Genomic DNA, 8,606 nt, shown 5'->3' on the forward strand with positions numbered 1-8,606 from the left:
ATTTTTTTTGAAGATCTTCTAGTTGATTCTTCATCCAGAGCATTTGAGTAGTGCATAGTGATGATGAAATGTATTCTGCTTCTGCAGTGGACAGAGCTATGGTTGATTGCCTTTTGCTGGCCCATGATATCAGATTCTTTCCCAAGAACTAACAGTTCCCAGATGTACTTTTACGTTCCATTCTGTCCCCTGCGTAATCTGCATCACAGTAACCAGAAAGTCTATACTCTGATGTTTTCTCATACATCAGGCCCATGTTAGGGGTTCCTTTCAGATACCTGAGTATTCTTTAACAGTTGTTAAATGAGATTCTCTAGGATCTGATTGGAATCTGGCACAGAGACATACACTAAACAGAATATCAGGACGTGTAGCAGTCAAATAGAGAAGAGAGCCTATCATACCACGATATAGCTTCTGACAAACCTTCTGGCTAACTTTTTCTTTTTCCAGAATGCAGGTTGGATGCATAGGTGTCTTAGCAGGTTTGCATTCCGCCATTTCGAATTTCTTCAGAATGTCTTTATTGTATTTACTTTGGCGAACGTAGGTAGCTTCTGAAGCTTGATTGATTTGAATTCCTAGAAAGAACTTTAGTTCTTGCATTAAGCTTATTTCAAATTCTGCCTGCATTAGCTCAAAGAATTCTTGACATACAGAAAGATTAGTTGAACCAAAAATAATGTCATCAACATATATTTGGCATATCATGAGGTCATTACTAATGTTTTTACAAAAGAGTGTAGAGTCAACTTTTCCTCTAATAAAGTCATGTTCCAGAAGAAAATTGCTTAGTCTTTCATACCAAGCTCTAGGAGCTTGTTTTAAACCGTATAATGATTTTCTTAAGTTTAAAAACATGTTCTGGACAACTGGATTTTTCAAAACCTGGAGGTTGATTGACATACACTTCTTCTGATATATAGCCATTAAGAAATGCACCCTTGACATCCATTTGATATAGTTTGATTGAGTGATTTACAACAAATGAAACAAGTAAGTGAATAGATTCTAACCTGGAGATTGGGGAAAAGGTTTCATTGTAGTCAATGCCTTCTTGTTGACTGTACCCTTGTGCCACCAGTCGAGCTTTATTTCTGACAACTTCTCCTTTTTTGTTCAGTTTGTTTCTGAACACCCATCTGGTTCCAATAATGTGAGTACCTTCAGGCTTTGGAATAAGATCCCAGACGTCATTATTTGAGAATTGATCTAGCTTTTTTTCATAGCTAGAACCCAGTCGTTGTCTTGAAGTGCCTCATCACAGGAAGTAGGCTCAATCAGAGATACTAGTCCTAGAGGGATTTCTTCAGGTACCTTGAATGTTGACCCAGTTCGGACAAGTTCATCCTTGTTTCCCATAATCAAATCTTCAGAGATGTTGGGGCGGCTTCTTGATTTCTTCTGGATAGTTGAGGCTTTAGTTGCATCTGGACTTTGTCTATCAGATACTTCTGGTGCTTTGGTCTTTTCGTCAGAACCTGCAAGAGTAATCTCCAGATCTGCAAGTTTCTCAACTAGCTTTGACTTTTCAGGGTCAAACTTATCATCAAATCTAACATGAATTGATTCTTCCATAATTTTGGTTTCTATGTTGTATACTCTGTAGCCTTTAGAGCGTTCTGAGTATCCTAACATAATACCTTTTTGTGCTTTTGAATCAAACTTGTTTAGATGTTCTTCAATATTCAGAATAAAGCAAGAGCATCCAAAAGGATGAAAATAGGAAATGTTGGGTTTTATTCCTTTACACAGTTCATAGGGAGTCTTCTCTAGAATAGGTCTTATAGAGATTCTATTCTGAATATAACACGTTGTATTTACTGCTTCGCCCAAAAGTGCTTAGCCATATTTGTTTCATTGATCATGGTTTTGGCCATCTCTTGGAGTGTCCTATTCTTCCTTTCTACAACTCCATTTTGTTATGGAGTTCTAGGACAGGAGAAATCATGGGATATTCCATTAGAATCGAATAGTTCTTCAAAAAAATTATTTTCAAATTCTCCACCATGATCACTTCTGACTCTGATGATTTTGGAAGTCAAAATTGTTTTGCACTTTGGAACGGAAGCTAGTGAATATAGAGTGAGACTCACTCTTGTGTTTTAGGAATTTTACCCATGTCCAGCGACTAAAATCATCAACAATAACTAGTCCATATTTCTTTCCATTGACTGATGTTGTTTTAATAGGTCCAAACAGATCAATGTGAATAAGTTCCAGAGGCTTAGAGGTGGAAACAGTATTTTTCTTTTTAAAAGATGTTTTGGAAAATTTCCCTTTCTGACATGCCTCACATAGAGCATCTAAAGAAAACTTCAGCTTGGATAGACCTCTGACTAACTCGAGTTTATTTAGCTGAGAGAGTTTTCTCATGCTAATGTGGCCCAAGCGTCTATGCCATACCCATTGCTCTTCATGAACAGACATCAGACATTTTACATTTTGTTCTTTTAAGTCTGAAAGATTTATTTTGTAAATATTGTTTTTCCTCTTGCCAGTGAATATGATTGTTCCATTGTTCTGATTAATTGCTTTACATGTTTTTTGATTGAAGATTACATCATAGCCGTTATCACTTAATTGACTTATTGATAACAGGTTATGCATTAATCCTTCTACATAGAGAACATCAAATATAGAGGGAAGAGTTTCATTACCAATAGTTCTAGAGCCTCTGATCCTTCCTTTCTGATTTCCTCTAAAATCTATGAAGCCAACATCTTTAAGTTCCAGGCTTTGGAACATATACTTTCTTCCCGTCATGTATCGCGAGCATTCAGAGTCCAGGTACCATGACTGGTGTCCTAACTCTGCTGCATAAGATATCTGCAACATAAACAATCATATCCTTTGGTACCCAGAATCTTTTGGGTCCTTTATGATTAGTTTTCCCATAGTTTCTTAGAACTCTGGGTTTTCTAGCATTATCAAAATGTTGTGCTTGTGTATGTGTGTAGTGATAAGAAAACGGAGATTTAGGTTTGTCATTTGTGGAAGATTTATCTTCACTGGGGTCATACCCTATTCCTCTTTTATTATTCTGACTTACTCCATAAATCATGGATGTCATTCTGCTTCTCTCTGTCCCATTTTTCAGAAACTTTTGAAATGATTTTTCATATTCATAAATTACTGTGTTCGAAGTTTGTGGAGCTTGAGATAACGTTTCTTCAAGTTTTAAACAGTGTTTATTTATGGAGTCTCTTTCTAATATCAAAGTTCGGTTTTCATCTTTTAGTTCTGAAACTGTCATCTCAAGTTTACCACATTCTTCAATGGTTTCTACAAGAACCTCTTTTACAACTTTAAATTTGTGTTTAAGTTTCTGATATGAGTTTAGAGTTTCAGAAAGGCATGATTCAAGGTCAGAGCGAGAAAGATCAAAAAATACCTCTTCAGATTCAGATTCTCCATCTGATGTATTTTTGGAGGTGGTAGCCATGAGTGCAACATTTGCCTGTTCTTCAGAGTCTGATTCTGAGGAATCAGATCCACTATCGTCCCAGGTGGCCATCAGTCCCTTTTTAGTTATGAATGAACTTTTCTTGAACTTTTCTCTTCTAGAGCTTTCTTTCTTCAACTTGGGACATTCATTTCTGTAATGACCTGTTTCCTTACATTCATAGCATGTTATATCTTTGTTTGACTTACCTCTGGAAGTTGGTTCTGATCGATCCCCCTTGGGTCTTGGTCTTCTGAAGTTATTATTCCTTTTTCTCCAGAGTTTTTTTTACTCTTATGGTTAAAAGGGATAATTCTTCTTCGTCGTCAGAGTCTTCCTTCTCAGAGTCATCATTGTCTTCTTCTTCAGCCTGGAAGGCTTTGTTTCTATCTGGTTTGCGTCTTTCGGATCTGGACTTTAGTGCTACAGACTTGATCTTTTTTTTAGGTTCATCTTCCTCCAGTTCTATCTCGTGGCTTCTGAGTGAACTGACGAGTTCCTCAAGGTTGATATTATTTAGATCTTTTGATAACTTTAAAGCTGTGACCATGGGTCTCCATTTCTTTGGCAAGCTTCTAACAATCTTTTTGACATGATCCGTAGTTGTATATCCTTTATCCAGCACTTTGAGTCCTGCAATTAAAGTTTGAAATCTAAAAAACATTACCTCTACAGCTTCATCGTCCTCCATTTTGAAGGCTTCATATTTCTTGATTAGAGCTAGAGCCTTTATTTCTTTGACTTGAGAATTTCCTTCATGAGTCATCCTCAGGGAGTCAAGTATTTCTTTAGTTGTTCCCCTGTTGGTGATATTTTCATATTCATTGTAGGAAATAGCATTGAGTAGTATCGTTCTGGTTTTGTGATGGTTTTTGAATTCACGCTTCTAATCATCTGACATTCTGCTTCTGGGAATAACAACGCCAGCGTCTATCACAAGTGGTGTGTAGCCAATTGTGACAATATCCCATAGATCAGCGTCGTAACCCAGAAAGAAACTTTCAATTCTGTCTTTCCAATAATCAAATTTTTCTACATCAAAGATTGGAGGTTTAGCATTGTAACTATCTCTTTCATTGGTGTTGGTCATAGTTTTTCTCACGATGGATCTCTCTACACTGTTAAGTGTTAGATTAGAAAATCAATAACAGAGCCGAAGCACTGATACCAATTAAAGGTTGAGAAAAACAAGAAAGGGGGTTTGAATTGTTTTGGAAATAAAAACTTTTTCAGAAATCAAACACACACAGAATAAAAAGGAAATTACACAGAATTTTATACTGGTTCGCTTGAAATTCAAAGCTACTCCAGTCCACCCGGCCAAGGTGATTTTGCCTTCAAAAAGGACTTAATCCACTAATCTTGAAAGATTACACAACCAAACGTCTAAGAGAATAATCTCTCGGCCCTCTCAAGTATTCAGACCGCGCAGAGTCACTTGAGGAAGTAGTTTAAGCAAGAGTAAATTGTAATGTAAAATGCTTCTAACAAAAAGCAAATATTACAGAATTATAAGAGCAATAGCTTTTCACGTAAGAGCAGCAACTCGCCGTATCTAATGATGCAATCAGTACCAGAAGCTTCTGAGAATATTTCCTCCTCTAGTTTTGAAATTTTTATTTTCAAAGTAGAGTTGTTACTTTGTAAAGATTTTTTTTCTTCATTTAGAGAGGAAATATATTTCTCAAGCTCACTGCAAGTTTCAGAAGCAACTAATTGGACTTGTTTAAGGACCTTGTATTTACTCTGAAGACTCTGGTACTTTTCCAGCATTTCAGAGAGACACGATTCAAGATCAGAACGAGATAGGTTAGAAAATACCTCTTCAGAATTGAAGTCTGATTCTGATTCTGATACTACCTTGTCTTCTAGTTCTTCAAAACCTTCAGGATCATTTGTAGTTTCCATTAATGCACATTGGCTTTTTCTTCATCAGAATCTTCTTCTTCAGATTCTAAATCATCCCATGTAGCCATCAGCCCCTTCTTGCCTTTAAAAAAATTCTTCTTAGGCCTTTTGTCCTTTTTTAACTTAGGACAATCATTTTTGTAGTGGTCTGGCTCTTTACACTCAAAGCAGATAACTTCTTTTCCAAAACCTTGCTTCTTCTGTCCAGATGAAAAATCGAAACGACCAGCAGTCCTTCTGTCTCCTCTGAACTTTCTTTGACCATTTTGCCTGTGCTTCTAGAGTCTATTGACTCTCTTTGCAATTAGAGATAGCTCATCATCATCTTCTGAGTCTTCATCAGATCCTTCTGATTCTTCCTTAGCTTGATAGGCTTTTGTCTTTTCAGGCTTACACTTTAGAGTAACAAACTTACCTTGCTTCTAAGGTTCACCTTCCTCGAGCTTAATCTCGTGGCTTCTTAAAGAACTAACAAGTTCTTTAAGACTGATACTTTTAGATCCTTTGCCAGCTTCAAAGTAGTTACCATAGGTCTCCATTTTTGGGGAATACTTTTGATAATCTTCTTGACATGGTCAGTTGTAGATTATCCTTTGTCCAAAACTTTCAGTCTTGTAACAAGCATCTGAAACCTTGAGAACATAGTCTCAATTGTTTCATCATCTTCCATTTTGAATGACTCGTACTTCTGGATTAAGGCCAAGGCCTTTGTCTCCTTTACTTGAGCATTCCCCTCATGATTCATCCTCAAAGAGTCAAAAATGGATAACTAACAAAACATAATCTCAACTGGTTCATCATCTTCCATTTCGAATTTCATTTCACTTCAGTCCAATAAACTAACAACATGTCTTATTTGATAACTAACAAAAATGCATTTACATTTGACTTTCATTTTCAACTGAATTTCACTCTAACTAACTCCTTGATCTCTAACTGAAAAACGAATTTCATTTGAATGTGCATTTCAATCTCTAATCGAAATATGAATTTCATAAGCTCTATATAAATCATCCAGTTCTCAAATCTCATATCACAAAATCATTCTCCCAATTTTTCCAGAATTTCAAGCTTCATCTCTCATACTCTCACACATGATTCACTCTTTCTCTCACTCGGATCCACTATTCACATAGGAATCATATAAGAAGAAGCTAAGAGAAAAAGAAGAAGAAGAAGGTTCGAAGTTTGAATACTTACCTAAAATTCTGGCAACGACCAAGCTTGCTCCACCGGTGAGTTTTCAATTCTTCCACTATTTGCTCTGATTCTTAATACCAAAATATGATTTGAGGTTAGGATAATCAAAGCCCTAACCTATGGGGCTTTGATTCCCAACATATATGGTTTAATTTTAGAAATTGGACCTAGGGTTCTTAGGGTTTACGCTTCGATTCGAGCATGTTTGTTAGAATTAGGAGATTTCGTGGTAGGATACAGTTTCATGATGAAATTCCGGTTTGGATGATGTATTCAATTATGATTTTGGTGGCGCCTCCACTGGCGGAGAGAACGTCTGGCATGGTGGAGGGAGGACGGAGAGGAGAGAGCTGGAGAACGCGTTTGAGTTTGGATCTGAGCTTATTTTGGACATGTTTACCACGTGTTCAATTTCCTTTTGAATTCATTAATCTGATGTGACCATGACACTTGCATTGTTGACTCAATTCCTAGTTATATTAGGCTTTATCCAATTTTTCGCAATGGTTGATCCGTGCATGGGCCATGTCTTGGGCTTCTTGGCCAATATTGTTGAATACTGCATGGATGTACTAGTACACCCCCTCCCTAACTGCATGTAGTTGGATTTTGGGCCCCTGTTTGGGCCCAGGCGCATTTTCTTTTAGGCACCTCTATTTTGCCTTCTGAGCCCCCTTGTTTGAGCCTTATTTTACATGCTTGTTCTTTGTTCTTTAATTTTTGCCATGCATATTTTTTTATGATTTTAGTTTAATAATTGAACAAATTAATTGAATTTAACATGATAGTATTAATTGAATTTAACATGATAGTATTAATTGGAATTTTAACATGATTTGATTTAGTTCATACATGTTTAGATGTTAGATTCCTCCATAATTAGATGTTTGACTTTAATTGATTAAAATTTATTTGTGGATTTTATTTTGTGCATGAATTGATTTTTTTGATGAATTTTTGGTGTTGATTTTCTTGACTAGATCATACTTTGACCATGACATTTTTCCTTAGAATTAGATATTTAGGATTTGACCCCTAGGGTTTAGAATATCCTGATTTGGATGTTCCATTAGTTTAGGACTTGTGAAAATCTTATGATTGATTGATTAACCCTTTAGGTTGTTGTGTGTATAAATTTTCAACTGATTTTTCCCAACTTATTAAGTTGATCAAAGTTCTCTTTGACCAATTAAATCCTTTGAATGTGCTCAATTCCCCTAGACTATTCAAGTGATCAAAAAATCCTTTATCACTTGATAGGGCAAGTCCTTTGTGTCCAAGCTGTACTAGATACTGGATCTCAAGAGTTGTACAAGATCAAGATTCAAAATTTCATGCAATTCAAATCAGTACAAGACAGACTAGACTACTATTCAATCATTGCAAGGGTGGATTCAACACTTGTTAATCATGAGTCAATTTGTATGCTACGAGCCTTAAGCAATAGATAAGGGATGAGGGTGGAGAATTTCTATCCTCATTCTGAATATCTTTGGATACGAGACGAATGACCCAATTGCTCATTGTATTCACCTTTATTCATAGACTTTAGCACAATTTGATTCAAGTGATTTCCAAGTCCATTTCTTTCTTCAAAGACAACCTTCATCACAGGAAGCTGCAAGGAAATTCAATTTCAACACTCATCAGTTATGATGCAAATTTCACGCCATGAGCCTTAAGTAATGGAGAAGGGGTGAGAGTAGAGAATTTTTATCCTCATTCTGAATATCTTTGGGTACGGGACGAATAACCCAATTGCTTATCGTATTCTCCTCTATTCGTAGACTTTATTGCAATTTAAATCGAATAATTGATAAGTCTTTTTACACAGATATGGGATGCAGACTGAAGATCAGACTTCAACCTTTTAGGATTTCTTCTTCTCCCTTTTGTTCTCTCTCAGTAAAACTAAAACCATTTTGTGAATAAACTCAAAAGCAATTAACAATACGATTAGGATTGTACACTACGAGCCTTAAGCAATAGAGAATGGATGAGAGTGGATAATTCATATCCTCATTCTGGATATCTTTGGATACTGAGCGAATGA

The sequence above is a fragment of the Lathyrus oleraceus genome, chromosome 3, assembly GCF_024323335.1.
Source record: "Lathyrus oleraceus cultivar Zhongwan6 chromosome 3, CAAS_Psat_ZW6_1.0, whole genome shotgun sequence".
Taxonomy (NCBI): Eukaryota; Viridiplantae; Streptophyta; class Magnoliopsida; order Fabales; family Fabaceae; genus Lathyrus; species Lathyrus oleraceus.